The sequence below is a fragment of the Dermacentor andersoni genome, chromosome 3 (assembly GCF_023375885.2).
Source record: "Dermacentor andersoni chromosome 3, qqDerAnde1_hic_scaffold, whole genome shotgun sequence".
NCBI classification, from domain to species: domain Eukaryota; kingdom Metazoa; phylum Arthropoda; class Arachnida; order Ixodida; family Ixodidae; genus Dermacentor; species Dermacentor andersoni.
The window spans coordinates 126,264,828-126,280,613 of record NC_092816.1 but is presented as its reverse complement, the minus strand read 5'-3'; the positions used below and the strand labels follow the sequence as shown (position 1 = coordinate 126,280,613).

General features: G+C 42.3%; 1 long non-coding RNA gene across 1 annotated transcript; it reads right to left on the bottom strand.

The window, feature by feature from the left end:
* Nucleotides 1-6,817: 6,817 nt before the first annotated feature.
* Nucleotides 6,818-15,523, bottom strand: LOC140216400 (uncharacterized). Its single transcript, XR_011893064.1, has 3 exons — nt 15,381-15,523; nt 9,374-9,533; nt 6,818-6,910 (listed from the first exon to the last, which is right to left on the bottom strand). It is a non-coding gene; the product is annotated as an uncharacterized lncRNA (long non-coding RNA).
* Between the last annotated feature and the right edge of the window lie 263 nt (nt 15,524-15,786).

Genomic DNA, 15,786 nt, shown 5'->3' with positions numbered 1-15,786 from the left:
ATTTTATTGCACCATCGTTTTTACTCTTCGCAGAGCGTGTATCTCTCCATTTAACAGTAAACCACGTAGTGCTGTATGCATGTCGTGGTTTCGTACTGACGGTTCAAAACTTCTTAGGATTTTCTTGTGTATGCTATGTTTGCAGTTCTGGCCACAAGCTAATAAAAGAAAAAAAAACGTAGTATTTATCACAAAACCTAAAAAAAAGTTCTTTTTTCTTCACGTACAGGATTCTCACGTACTAATTATGGCTGTCAACGCCTTAAACATACATTACCCTACCTAGTTAACTATATCAACCAACAGAATGTTGATGTGTTATCTCAAAACAAAACTAAAATATTGGATTGATTCTTACAGATGTGTATTGTTAAGTGCTCTAACAGTTCTGCAGAACTTATCATGTACTCTCGTTTTGTCTATACGTTCACACTTTTAACAATTATTCCTAGAACCAGGCTTCCGCTGCAGTGATTGTGCCTGGACCACGTGACAGTGCTTGCGTTGTAAACTGAATGCTGCAAAGGGCTTTCTTCGTGTTTCTAAAATTCGAGGATGTGATGACGCCCTCGGCTATGTTGCCGGGGTGTCTGTCGCGAAAGCATCAGCCTATATGCGGATTTTGTTTTTCTATTTTTTTAACATACATGTACATATGTATTTGCAAGTATGTAAAGTAATTTCTAAAGGAAAACAATGTTTCCTGGTGGTAACTTGTGTTTCTTGTACACTTCTATAAAATTTATGATATTTAAGTGTGTATGTATATATATATATATATATATATATATATATATATATATATATATATATATATGTGAGTGAGTGTGTGTGTGTGTATGTGTGTGTGTGTGTATCTATATATCTTGCTTTTGCATTCTTGTGATATATGAGATTGAGTCTGCGTTAAATAATAATATGGAAGATAACATATTACAATTGTATACTGGGAGTTATTTTACACAATTGTATTATAACTAGTGCCGATAACATAAAAGTATCTACATGTACTTGTGTTTAAAATACTGTTATATCCACACTTTATGCGTGATCGTATTGCTACACCAGCCGCTACTGTGCCTGCCTGGGAGACCGGAGCTTTGTCAAACCGAAGAAATTTCGTGTTTTTTTTTCGGCTCTCCATTTTTCACCTTGTATCCAGTGGTGAAAATAAAAATGATGATGATGATGATATTGCTCATGACTGACGAGTGAATCACTTATTAGTAACTATGCAGCCCCTTTTCTTTCCTCTTTTTAGTGAGCAGAACTTTTACCTGCAGCAAGAAAGTTGGCTTCTGCGCGGTGCCCATTTTAAACAATATTTCTCGGGCTTAACTTAATCAAGTTTAGAAAATAAATTAACCCACGACTGTATTTGAATGGCTTTTTGACATATGGACGATTTTTAGATATTCTTTAAAGTGTGCAATTTGACGAAAAAGGCTGCGGCTGACGTGGTTTTAGCTGCTCTTTGTGACCACAGCCAGTGCCTACTCTTCAGACATGAACTTCCGACCGAGAGGTGCATTCAGTTTTTAGTTGTAAACTTCGAGTTCTTGAAGCGACATTTGCGTTCGAGTTATAGCACGTGCGCAAGAAAAAAAAGAAGATCTGCTGCTTTAAAATTTAGCGCACTCAACAACTGTAAAATTGGGACAGCTTCCCTGTGCCTTGAGTCCGCGTTTTACAAACCGCAGCCGCATTAGGCGGTTTCCTCTTTTAACATTGAGTTTAGTAGGCTTTTTTCAGATGGCTTCCCTCATACGGTCCTCTTCGCACTTGGAGAAACACTCCTACAAATGTCAACGTGTAGCGATGGAGAGTAAACCTCAGTGAAGGAAATTGAGAACAGGGGCCTCATGACTTAAAACTATTCCGATCTGTTTTTAATCCAACCTCCTGATGTCAAATTTACGTAGCCACCAGGCAAGCATAGGGCGGTGACTGACTGCGTTGTTTGAACAGACCAATCATACGCTTTTCTCATTTATAGGTCATTTCTGTTTACTTTCAACGAAAAAGCATTGCCTTACTTGACATGTTTTTCTGATCTAATTGGCTGACCAGAGGCGAGGAGCAAACAGAAGTGGAGAGTATTTCGGTTGGACCTGGCTGGTGCGGTGAAAGTACATAACCTGATAAGGAGGGTGATGCCAGAGTCTTGAACCAACTCGCTTCTTCTTGCTTAGCTTTGTGTATCTGGTAGGAAATCGCGGGGGCTTGCCACCTAAAGGTAAACATGCAGCTTTAAATGATTGTCAGCCAATAAAATTTGGCAAAGTAATGGCGTGTACGTGCTGAAAGGGCTCAACAGCGTTAAACTCGCAAGCGAAATTTTTTATAGACACAAATCAATGCATTACCCCCGGCAGGTACGAGTATCCATGGCCAGAGTGATAGGTGGGCAGCCATCTTATATTCATTTTGTATCGGGGTGGTCAGCAGCAATTCCGAAAGAAGTTCAGTTTTGTTCGGCGCATAAATGCATAATTAACGCATACTCGTCACTTTGACGCAGTTCTTGCGGATTTGTGACGTTGCGTGAGAGACAGGCGAAGTGGGCGCTGACCGAAAGCTTTTGGTCGGTTACGGAGGGCTGATGGTGAAGACGCGTAGAGTCCGAGATCATTTTCTTTTTTCGGTCTAATAATCCACAATTAGTGTATACACGTCTTACGGGGGGGCATTGCAGTTTTCCTGACGTCGCGGAACAAACAATGAAATTGGGGACGGTTCGAAAGAATGTTGATCAATTGTGTTGGGTTCATTGCAGAAACGGAAACGAAAAGTTGGGAATAGATTTACATTAGAGCGGCCCTGAAGTGGTTGCCTATTTGCACATGGAAAACCACAATTAAATGTAGGTGACGGGCGGGCGCGGTGTTCCCGTTGTATGTTGCGCCCCAGTGAAGCCTTCATACTTGTTTCCCTGTACCTGCAGCGTCAGCAGAGTCAAAAGGGAATGTCGAAAGGAGCACATGCGAAGTCTTTGTAAAATGTTCCACGGAAGTAGTGCACGAGATACCGTGGACTTGCAGCAAGGTGTGCTTCGGTGAAATCGATGACGCTGCTACAATGACCGCACGAGGGAGCATGCGCATATTGTGAGAAGCTGGGATGGTATGCAGTTGGACACGCATGTAAATAATTATTGGCGCTAGACACAATTCAGGAATGTTAGGATTCTCGACAAAAGTGAAGATGCAGCGCAACGAGAGGCCCTGGAAGCGTATCATATCGAGAAAATGGCAAAGAGGCGTGTCGCAGACATGTCTATTTCGTTATGTGACTGGTGAAGGGAACTCTGCCATGGTCGATCAAAATGGATAGCGAGGAATTGGGCGAAAAACGGTCCAGAACTAATTTTCACCGACATTAGCAAGGGCTGTCATTAGATCAGCGACTGAAGCGCGGCTATGTACGAAGGGAACAACTGTGATGAAAGAAAAAAAGAAGCACTTCTTGATTAAAACGAGACACAGCTTGGTTTCGTTCAGCATACATGAAATTCCTAATCAATGTTATATACGCATGGCAAGGAAAGAAACACACAAAGCTCATATTCTCAATCAGCTCACAATCAATACCTCTTATTGAGCGCCGGCTATAAATGGGGGCGCGTACGCTGCCATCAATCGCCATACAATGCAGCTCCTTAAGGATGCAGAGAGGCGTACCTGAAAAGTTCACCTTTAAATTGCATGTGCGTGTGTTTGTGCCCTTCAGGCGGTCATTTATATGTATGCGTTCGCGTTCTGATAAGGCATTGTTTTGGCTTCATTGTCTGTGCTAGGAGTAAATTAACCATTGCGTGCATCTTTGCGCTCTCGTTGCTCTGATGGCCTTGCCTCTAGCTCACTGTGATTGAGTTGACATCCGCAAGAGCATAAGATGCTTACATGAACACTGTGCTCATCAAAGTGTTGATAGCAGTCTTATATACATGAGTGCGGACAGAAAGCGGTAAAGTGATGGCGAGTTCAGATCTCAGTGTGGGCGATAGCTGTTTAGAGCTTGTTCGAGCCAAAGAATTTGCACTCGTCACCAATCTGACCAAAATTACCGAATTTGTTTTCAAGGATATGTGCATTCCGTTATTGCACGGTAACTGGTAAGTAGTACCTTTCTTGTAGCACATTTCTCATATATGCTTCGCATGTATGGTATCTTGGAAGCCATATTTGTTCTCTTTCATATGTGTACATGTGTATGCCTATGACTTCCTCAGGTCGACCCTAACAGAACCGGGTGGTCCCAGAAACTTAAGTCTAGCTGCAGTTCAATTTGAAGCAAGGTAATGTTTACGCAGACAGCTACTTAATAAACATAAAACATAACAAAGTGTCCTTTTGTTCTGTTATGACTCCTCCACTACGCCAGTTGCGCATCTACAACAACTCTCTTGTTGAAAGCGCCAGTGACGCCTTGCTTACGTTTGAGGGGTCACCGAAAAGACAGCACTGGTTCCGATTTCTCCGTTTTCGTGATTGATGGGTCATGTACGACAGCCTAAGCATTGCAACTGAAATACCCTAAACGCGCGACTAATTGATGACTTCTTGAAGGGTCCAAAAATGCATTTACTACATCGTAAAAGAAGGGTTGATTATCTGTACAAAGGGCACCTTGGAACATATTGGCTATTAATTATTGCAGTGCATGCAGCAGCGCATTTGCAATGTCACGCAGAGAAGAGAAAAATAAATAACTTGCTCTCCCTTCCGCAATGTCGTCATGCAGCGTGATCGCAAGCAGCTGAAATCACCAACCGCTAATGACTGATTCTGTTAACGTGAGAACAATCGCGCTAACACGGAACTGTTAATTTGGAGTAAAATAAATGAAAGATATACATGTATGTGATCTCCAAAAGACCGAAAAACCATTCATCTTTGCACTGCTAGTGTGCGCGTGACAGTTTCACGTAGCTGCGTCGGCTGCACGAGTCCTTCGTTATAGCTGTGTCGTGGTGCGTAGCATCGTCCACTCCAGCCGCCACCGCGTATGGCAGCGAGTCCTTTCGCCGCCCAGACACTCAGCATTTGGCGGGGATTTGCCCTCTTGGCTTCTGCGCTCTGTACGTTCTAATGCGCCAGTGGAGACGACAAGAGAAAGCCACCCATTTGTTCGATAACTTGACTGATACTTGAAGTATTCCGAAAATTTCTGTGGCATGATGCTTGCGAGGCGTCTTAATTGTGAGGCCATTGCATTATCACTGGAAAGGTGTTACAAGGCCCCTTTAATATACCTTTGGCGTTATGTTCACACTACCTCAGCCTTTCTTTAGAGAGCGCGCCACAAGTGCAATCCAATGCTGCAGTAAAGATAACAGATAGCGATAAGCTACACTCACCAGTCTTCGTCTCAAGATTTCTGTCGAGATTGCTACTTCATAACACCGCCCCATAACTCAATGATACTGCATAACTCTGCACGCAACGCAATCTCTTTTTTTTTGTTTTTTGTTTCTGTGGTAGTATGTGACTGTGTGCACGCCGCAAAAGAGCTATTGCCCCTTTATGTCTTTTACCGCAAATCTGCTAGGGGTACATTCATGGTGACTTTAGTGTAGTGGGGATGAACGCCGCTGGAGTCGTGGTTGATGTCAAGTATCCGTCAACGAACAGCCATCAACGCAGCCTCCTTCGTATCACCAAATCGGCAGCGTAATCACGGCATGAATGAGAACGCACAGGTCCGCGCCAGATTCCATAGATCTCGTAAACCTCTAAAATGAAGGAGCATTTTATGTAGAGGAAAGCATAAATTATTGAGAAACCACGCACATTTTAATCCTATGTAAAGTGAATTTCTTGTGATAAAGATTAATTCTTCCTACAAAGCTGTTTATGGCTAACGCATTTTGCAGTATACTTTTATACAGCGTTGAATACCTCTCTCTATATTCTTCCTGAACTAGCCTGAAATAATCTAATAATGGTGCAGTACTCCTGCTAGCCTTGGCGGTTGCCAGCTCCTGCTTTGAAGAATCGGTACATTTAGCGAAGACTTCTTCATTTTTCTATTCAGAAGTTTTCAGCGGAGACGTAGGGCATCGGTGAATTTCGTTGGCATGTCGTTTTCAAAGAGAAACAGAGAAGACCTTTTCTTCAAACTAAAACCGGTAGCTCGACGGTTGAGGGGCGAGGCGGATGAAAGCTGCGTGAATGCGGTCTTGTTCGGTGGCAAGCCTATCATGCAGACAGACCAAAAGACCGGGAAAGAAGAAACGAAAGCTTTGTTTTAAAACAGGAATGATTTGCTTGAAGGCGTCTATTTCTTGTATTGAGAATATTTAGATACCGCTTATTGCTACAGTGCCTAATTCTGTAAGGGAAAATGCGGCCAGCGGCACCCTTGTAGAGGTCGTACAAACCAATTCGTTACATATGTGTTAGCTTGGGTGTCAAGAACTCGTCTGTCAGCACGGCCAGGCCATCAAAAATCTGAGAGGTTGCGCCTAGAAAGCAAGCGGAATTTTAGAGGTTGGACAAATATATGGTTTTCAGGGCCCTGTTTTCCCACGAAAGCCTTGTGGAGGCCCTAGGTTAATTTTGTATCAAGAAGAGGTATTGTGGATTGGTTGGCGGTTGCGCAGTCACGCTTCGCAGGTGTCTTGGCTGACGATTTGTCAAGGCCGTTTGTCGAAGAAATCCGCTACGAAGAATTCTCGTCGAAGAAGTCGGACATACACCTCCGCATGTTAAACAATTTAACTAATGGCGTATTCTTATACGGATGCACGTGTTTGACAGGGGAGTGTGCTTGATGAGAGCAGCGAAAAGCGAAAGTATGGGCTACATACCTGCTGTTACGTATGGCTTCGTCATGTCGCCCATGCTACTGATGGTTCGGTGCAGAATAGAGCCTTCATGGGGAGCAGACTTTAAGATGGTTCTTTCTACTGCAGAAGGAATCAGAGAAAGTGCCTATAATTAGTCCAGTCGCTGTGTCATGCAGGCTGCAACGGAGGAGCGTCGCAAGCTGTACAGCACGGTGCAAAGGTGAATTGATGCAGCTGACCACTATCAGATCCGCATGACAAAAGCATTGATGATTAGCGCGGACGTCTTGAAAATTCCTACAAGGGGTGTTTAAGATAACGAGCTTATTCACAAATAAATACCCACAAATCTTTTGAAACAGCGGTCGCGCTTTTTCATTAGGTACTTGATTATTGAGAGTCCTAGCAATATCATGAAGTTTGTACCAGGAGCAAATCTCAATGGTTATTTATAAGAGCAGTAGCCGTGGCATGGCAAGAACATTCTATTTAATATAGAGCTAGTGCTATCTTCTATCAACTAAGTTTTTTTCACAAACTAAGAGCTAACCAGAAGGCATTATACAAGGGTGAACGAGCACACCAAATGAGCAAAACTGCAAGAAACGCAGAACAGCTTTGGCCACATATGCAAAACCTAAGTTATATTCAAGTATGAATATATTATAGCGCATAAAAAGTAAATGAAGCGACACAAACAGATCAAATGCACAGATGCCGCACAGAATTTTGTACAGAATTTTAAAAGCCGGCTACGTTAAAAACTACATAGAGGCTGCTGTGATTCGTAAAGCTTAGCGGGATAAATAAAAAAAGGACATTATATACTCGGAGCATTCGCCATTCCGGAATTAGCGCGCTCTGTCGCTGCCGGACCCGAGAGGTAAGGGTTCCTGTGGCTGGATCCTAGTATTAGATAACCAGTTCACAGGACGCGATTAGTTGCTCATGTTACAAAATGCGACATTGCTCTCAGGCTGCATGTCCCGGGGTTCAAATTTCTTTCTAGTCCACCATTACATTTTAATACTTCTGAGAGGGCCCAAGTAGCATGAAGTTTAACGATAACGAGCTATCAATTCAATTCGACACAATTCCATGCAGTGTTTGCACACAACTTGTATTGACTTTCTTGAAACAAACTTGAAACTTTAATATTGTATAGAATAGATTATGTGACTTTACCAAAGCATTGACACAGAAAATGCACGCGCTTGGGAGTGCATATGAAAATAATGGCTGTGAGTATTACGCCACTTTCTGAAACAGCTTCGAGTTGAAGCTGCTCTTATCAACTCCATTAACCAGAACACTGCGCCAACTGCCCTCTGACTGACGCGTCACGCTTCAGTGATGGTCCTGCGTGCTTTACTAAGCGCGGAGTTTCTCAAGAAACTCCCATTCATTCCAGTGCAATCGAGTAGGTGCTGATAGCACCCATAATTCGAAATAGTGAGTATAAAAAAAAATGCCCCACGCGTACTACGGCCTCTGAGACCGATGGGCACGTGCTGCCGAATGTTGGCCCCCATGACCACTGAAGCGCCTCGGCAGCGCAGCCATTCACTTTTCAGGGAGCACAAATAACGCAAAACGTTTCGAATATGTGCCGTCGAAGTAGCGTCTCCATTAAAGCAGTAATGGTAATTTCAATTTGTGTTAAACAATTTCATCAAAAAAGGAAAAAAAGAAAGGCACAAGTAGGCGTTGGCTGCCGCGCAAACATTCGAGAGGTAAAGGTTATGTGAAGATATTCTTGAGCGATGTGACAGCGCTAAAGGAACAAGGGACAATTTTTGAATTTTACCGGAGCTCAGCACGGCAGCAGTCTGGAATGGGAAGCGCCACAGCGAAATGGGCACAGGGCTATTCTCAATAACGTCGCCAAATGAAGCGTTGAACAGATCCAGCAACAGAGAAGGTGAAAAGCACAACATACGGCAACCAAAAACGGAAGAAAGTGTCGGTCAATACGCAGCAGAAATATGCGTTAAAAACCCAATCAGCCGAGCAAACAGATCATTTCACAAATCAAGCAACAATTGACGTTGAGGATGCTACCAAGAGAAGGAAAATTTCACTTCGGCGGCGTGAAAGCAGAAAATAAGAATGACATGAGTTGGTGGAGGCCGGATACAGTAAAGTCGCTTATATATACAATGGCGCTGAAAGCCGCGAATTTTTCCAATACTTTTTATTCATTTGTACGGGCAGTAACGGGCATAGCAGAGGATATGTAGTTGCATACATTCTGTACGACATATAGCTCAATGTTTCGCCTGCGCTATCTTCTATCTTGTGTGTGTAGTTGCGCTGCAAAAGCGTATTTATAAAAATTGAAATTCATATCTTTACACTAAGCTTGCGCTTCACAGCTATGCATAGCGAAAAAAAGAATGATAAACAAGTTGCGCAACTGAACCGCACTGTAGTGCCGTTGAAACATAATGTTTTGTTGTACAGTTCAGGAAAAAGCCGAGTATGTCTAGAGATAAGGTGCTGACGCAATGCTTGCCACAGACTCCAAGCCTTTCGCCTGGCTATTTTTTCCTTAACTACAACACGGGAACATGCGTTGCTCACGTTGCTTCTCGTATTCCATGATCTTGGCTGCAAGTTGTTTATCGCCAGGGCTTGTTAGGCCATAGAGGCCGAGTAGCTCGATGTAGTCGTCCAATTTCTTCTTCTTGGGTACACTGTAGCGCGAGAAAATCCACGCTGCGTCTTCTTCGCTGAAACCGAGCTGCAGAGGGATTGGGCGACCAGAACCTCTTAGCTATTTCACGCCGTGCTGGCACATTGCGCTTTAATGTATATTTATACATTTACATTTAACAAAACGATATTATTTATTCCTTCCCCCACTTTTTTTTGTGGCATTTATGTGGCTGTAACCAACAAAAATAAACGTTTTCTCGTATTCTTGCCGCACATTGAAAATGGCCTTGCTAGCATACGTTCCGCACTACATATCAATACAGTTCATCGTTGTGTCTTAGGCGCCCAGCAGAACAGGATGGGAAGAGGACGTCCAAATGTTCCATTTGGTGGCTAAACAACCGCGATAAATAAACGCCAAGTAAACCCGATTTCAATTCATCTTCCACGACACAGTTGCGCGTAGGCTGAAATCCGCCAGTGTACAAAGAAAGCAAGGTTTGGTACCTCAAAAAAATTGAGAGGTTTTACATGCCAAAACTACGATCTCATTATGCGGCGCGCCGTAGTGGGGGAGTGCAGAAATTTGAACCACCTGGAGTTCTTTAACGTGCACCTAAATCTACGTACACGGGCGTTTTCACATTTCACCCCCACCGAAATGCGGCCGCCGTGTCCGGGATTCGATTCCGCGACCTCGTGCTTAGCAGTCCAACACCATAGCTGATAAGCAACCACGGCGGGCAAAGTTCGGTCCTTTGTGAGAAGGATTTGCATCATAATCTGCATGAAGCGTTTAGTGTCTGGCGTACATTTCTAGATGCAGCCTGATGGCGATAAATATAGATGCCTTTCGCACCTCGAATTTTAGTTATTTTGAACAAATAAAACAAACAATAAACAAACTAAAGATGGCAAGTAGGGCTATTCTTGGCTTTCGGGTGAGAAACTTGAAGAGGTGGGCAACAGTACAATTTTAACTTGTGCGGGTTGGGTTAGCTCCGAAACACGTTCCACTTATTGCCTCCTTCATGAATAACATGAATGCCAACGTTCCAATAGCTGCTATAGGAGAAGATGGTTTCTACTTAAACACATGGGAATAGAGAAATTATTTTAATCGCCAACGGCTGCATCGATGCTGACGAGAATATGTTAAATCTTGCGACAGAAGGTAGTCAACTTTTTATGGGCCTTCATTCTTTTTAGAAATGTTTCCTAAATTACGAAAGTTCAGGGAACACAACAACGAAGTTTACAATTGTTTGACTCTGTAATAATAACGATATCGCAATTCTGTAAATCATGCTGTATATGAGACATCAAGCGGAAAAATTAAATTTACTACATCACACTACTTTAATCTACTCCAGTAAATTTAGAGTAGGACAATAGGGAAACCGTACTGAACCATGCAACAGCTCCACGCGAGCTGAATTCTTATATGACAAATCTCAAGCATTTTATTGCTTTAAATGTTGCAGTTGACAGAACTACAATGTGTATTTTTAATGCACAATTACGAGTCTGTGAACCTTGCGCATCAGTTTATTAACATCTACCGACTTTCGGCCCTTTCTTGTGAGTGAATGTCCTAAATCGAAATTCTGCTTTCGTGAGTTGCTAGAATTTATCATTCCATTTTAAAACACAACAACATTCGTTGACATTGTTCCACAGCTTCTCCGACAGAACCATTTATGTGCCTTACTTGTACTTAAACAAAGAAGTTTGAGTTGGTCCCCCAACTATAGTTTTGTGCTAAATCTGGGCAGTTATCTATTAGGCATAAATACGGAAGTAACTGCGATATCATCCAGCGAATTGTGCTGCTAAATAAGTGGTCGTTCCCTAAAGCTTTATTGCACGTGCAGTATACCAGCTGAACCTTGACAGAAACATTCCTGCGTAATTCATCGAATTATCAAGGAACTTCTTTGCCCTACATGTAACAAGCAAATGGAGCTAGCATCATGATTCTGGCTCCATTACCATTAGTTTTTTTACTTTCGACCTCCAGTTTCACTATTGCAACGGGTACTTTATCTCAAATAGCTAGTGAAAACGTTTGTGATACTTTGATTGCCTAAATGGACAATGAAACTTCGCACACTACTGAGGCTGGTATAGCCCGCGCATTTTTCCGCTAAAATAGTGCTTGTTCTTGGAAAAAAAGGTAGGCACAAACTGTGCTCGCACTCACGTGATTTATGCGGACTTCCTGATCTAGGTATAAATTGAATGAGCTCTAGCCTATTCGAAATTCAATCTAGTGCGGCTTGACGTGAGCCTGCCATATGGTTTCTGGACGAAATTTATCACCGGCAGCGAAGCAGGCCATCGGAGCCGGTTGAGTGCGCCTTCTGTGGGATTTATGCTCAGTCGTGGGCTAAAATCACCACCGCGCTTCTCGTTTCATTGAAAATTTAAAAACTACATCTTTAATGTAACAAATTCATGCTGCACTTGCGTATACTGTACGCTGGTAAATTTGATTGACAAGTAATTTATGCTCACAGTCGTGGTACAGTGGGGCGCGAAAATTAACGGGCACGAGGGTTGCGCGAAGAAACGACAGCATCTTCGTTGATTTCCTCGATTATGGATATCAAATGCCCATTCGGAGGCTCTGAATTCACTCAATAAACTAATCCATGCTTCAATATATATATATATATATATATATATATATATATATATATATATATATATATATATATATATATATATATATATATATGTGTGTGTGTGTGTGTGTGTTTGTGTGTGTTTGTGTGTTTGTGTGTATGTGTCTGTGTAAGTGCGCTATATGCGATTCCATATAGCCAGGCACAGCTCTTTAAGCGCATATGTTCCGAAGAAGACGATTTTAATTCTTGTTGCCAGGAACTGAAAAAGAAGCTTCTCAACCGTAAATATCAAGAAAAGATGATCGGTGACGCTATACACCGAGCGGCAGGACATGACCGGATGGACTTCCTTAAAGGCAGAAACAAGCCCAGTGGCTCCCAGTCGGCTGATTTGATACTCACACATTCAGAATCTAACCCTAAGGTCTTAGGCATACTCCGCAAACACTGCAACATTCTCACCAAAAGCGACAGGTTAAAAGCCGTTTTTCCTGAGCCACCTCGTGTCGTGTACAGATGTTCGAAAAACATAGATGACATACTGGCGTCGTCGAAAATCGCCACTTCTAACCCGACCTGTTGCAGTCGCCGCAATGAGCCACGCTGCTAAGTCTGCGCTCATATAAGGCCTAAGGTGGCTGCCACCAGCATAGACAGCCAATTCATGTTCACTATTAAAGGTAGCTTCAACTGTGAGTCATATAATGTAGTGTACTTGCTCCAGTGCGGCACTTGCTACATGCAGTACATAGGCCAGACTGAAACCCCTTTCAGGATCCGTTTTAACAACCATAGGTCGCATGCCAAATACCAACCAAATCTACCAATCACGAAACATGTTAACACGCCTGGCCACTCAAATAGCAATCTCAAAGTAACAATACTCGAATATGGATTCCGCACCAGCCATGACTGCGAGCTTCGCGAATCCTAATTGATGCACAAATTTAATATGTCTCGTCCGGAATAAATTAATACAAAGGAAAACTAACCTGTATAACTTTAGATTGAGCACAAATATACACTTCTCACGCAGTGTATGATTTCAACATTTTTCTCTCTTTTTTTTACATGTGGCTTTTTTGACGTATGTGGCTGTGGCTCGAAGTGGTACGCTTAACACGTCAATTTTTAGATAATTCAAGGTTGCACTTAGAGATGCCATGTGCTAAACGTCACGCCTTTGTATCTGCATGTGTACGTCATCTTGTTTTCACTACACATAATCATGGTAACTTCTGGCACTTACCTGAGAGTCATGTTTGTATATATTGTATTCTGAACACATCTGCGTGTCAAAATGCGTGTCATTGATAATCATTTATAATGCGCAATGATAATTATTTATGATTCGCAGTGTATGGTCTAGTCCGTGCAGCTACCGCGCCCTCTGCTCTTGATACAGTGCCTTTAAAGCTGTGTAGGTGTTGTTTATATATATATATATATATATATGGCTGTGGCTTTTCTTTACAGGTAGCTATTTCAAGATGCACGGAGGGACTAGTGGAGCGAATACTGTTATTTATTTATTTATTTAGTTATTTATTTATTTATTTATTTATTTATTTATTTATTTATTTATTTATTTATACATACATACTGCAGCGCAATTTGCGCTATAGCAGGAGTGGGTTAAGAAAAGGTACTGAAAATGCATTGGAGTATACAGCGGTAAACACAAGCGAACACTATTAAAGAGCACTGATGAAAGAAAAATACACAGGAAGTTATACAAATGCTGCCAGGCATGGCTGAGCACGATTATGCATCTGGAATGGCGGTTGAAAAAATTTGGGATGAGCATGAGCGAATGGACCCAGGTAATGAATTCCAGTCTTCGATTGAGCGGGGGAAAAAGCTGAATTTGAACATGTTAGTACGTGCGTAGTACGGTATCAAGTTTAGGTCATGATGTCTTCTCGTTGATGATCCCGGCGCGAAGTTAATGGAATTATCATTTTAGAGCCGAACTAAAGAATTGACAATGCAATGCAAGAATTTTAATGATTCGACACGGCGACGAGAAGAGAGCGTGTTTAGGTTCAAGGAAGAAAGTGTTGAAGAGGGCGAAAAGTTGCGATCGTAACGATGACATATAAATCGCACAGCTTTTTTCTGTATAGCTTCTAGTTTATTAATCTCTAACTGCTTATGCGGGCTCCAAACTACCGATGCATAATCAAGAACAGGGCAGATTAGAGATTTATACATTAGTAACTTTGTGTCTTTAGGAGATCGGGTTAGCGTTCGCCTCAAGTAACCTAATTTTTTAGTGCTTTACTGCATATGTAATCAATGTGTTTGGACCATGACATGTTATGCGTAAAAATGACACAAGGATACTTATACTCAGAAACCTTATCTACTGTACGGCCATTGAACGAGTAACTGAAAAGGGAGGGGGAAGATTTGTTGCAGAAAGACATCAGAGCGGTTTTATTGAAATTAATGTTCATTTGCCAAGTGTTACACCAATCGCAAAACCTAGCAAACGACTCTTGAAGGCGATAATGATCATTAGAAGATTTAATCACTTCATATAGAACGCAGTCATCAGCATAGAGACCGATGTTAGAAGAGCAGTGAAGTGGCAAATCGTTACAAGATCATAGAAAAGACTTCCTTCAGCACAAAAAGTATTCACTTGTTAAGTGAATGTGTTTGTTTTGCGAAGCGCGTTCGGCAAGCCCTTTTTGTCTAACTGCACGAGAAAAGTCTCTTATATGGTGTTCGCCTGCGAGTGAATGTTCTCAACAGTTCTTCTTGCTGATACTAAGAAGTTGAAGGCAATAGAGAGAGAGATAGAGAGACATTAAAAAAATTAATTGACCACATTTGCGGCTTATGCGCTGCCTTTTTTGGCGAGTGAGTAAAAAAATCTGCGCCTGAAACTCACAGGCCTCACGGAAAATCACCCTGCAGTAGCCTCAGTAACCTTGGTTGCATTGCTTTTTCGGGCAGGCTGATTGATTTTGAATAGGCCCAGAAGAGAGTGCCAGAGTGCCAGGGCATAGTAACTACAAGAACCAATGGGTGCGACTTTTCTCGCTTTCAGGAACATGTATCGCAAGGTTCGCCGAAACGAGTACAGACTGTCAAGCAAGCACATAATGATGCAACGAAGCCGTATAAAACGCAGGCGGAAATTGGCAGTCTGTTTTATTTCAAAATAGAATTAGTGAACAACACGAAAACGAAGCTAAGAGGACTAACTCTCCGCCAGCCTAATAACATTCGGATGACGGAGCAGTTTCTGTGTACGCAAAGAAAAGAACGAAAGAGCTATGACTTGCACGTACCTGCATAGCTCGCTTATCTTTGATGAACCAGGCACTATGGAATGTAATCGACAAGATGACCTGGATTCCAAAGTCAAGGCTGCAGCGCATCATCATGTCCACAGCATCTACCATTTCCAGCTTTGCCTTATTTTTTAGGTCCAGGTTCAGAGATCTCATCCACTTCACCAGGTCTGGGGTCTGCAAGACGTGAGTTTGCAAGATGCGGATGAGGTGATGCTTCATCCAGAATAGTACTCGAGCGCACACTCCTCTGTTAGCAAGTTCAATCATTATAACCTCCAGAAGGAACCGGAATATGCAGGGTGTCCATATTAAACATTCCTGATTTCAAAATGAAAACAAACTATGATACATACAAACCTGCTGTTTGTGGCATCATTTAAAGCAATTCAACAGGCGTTTT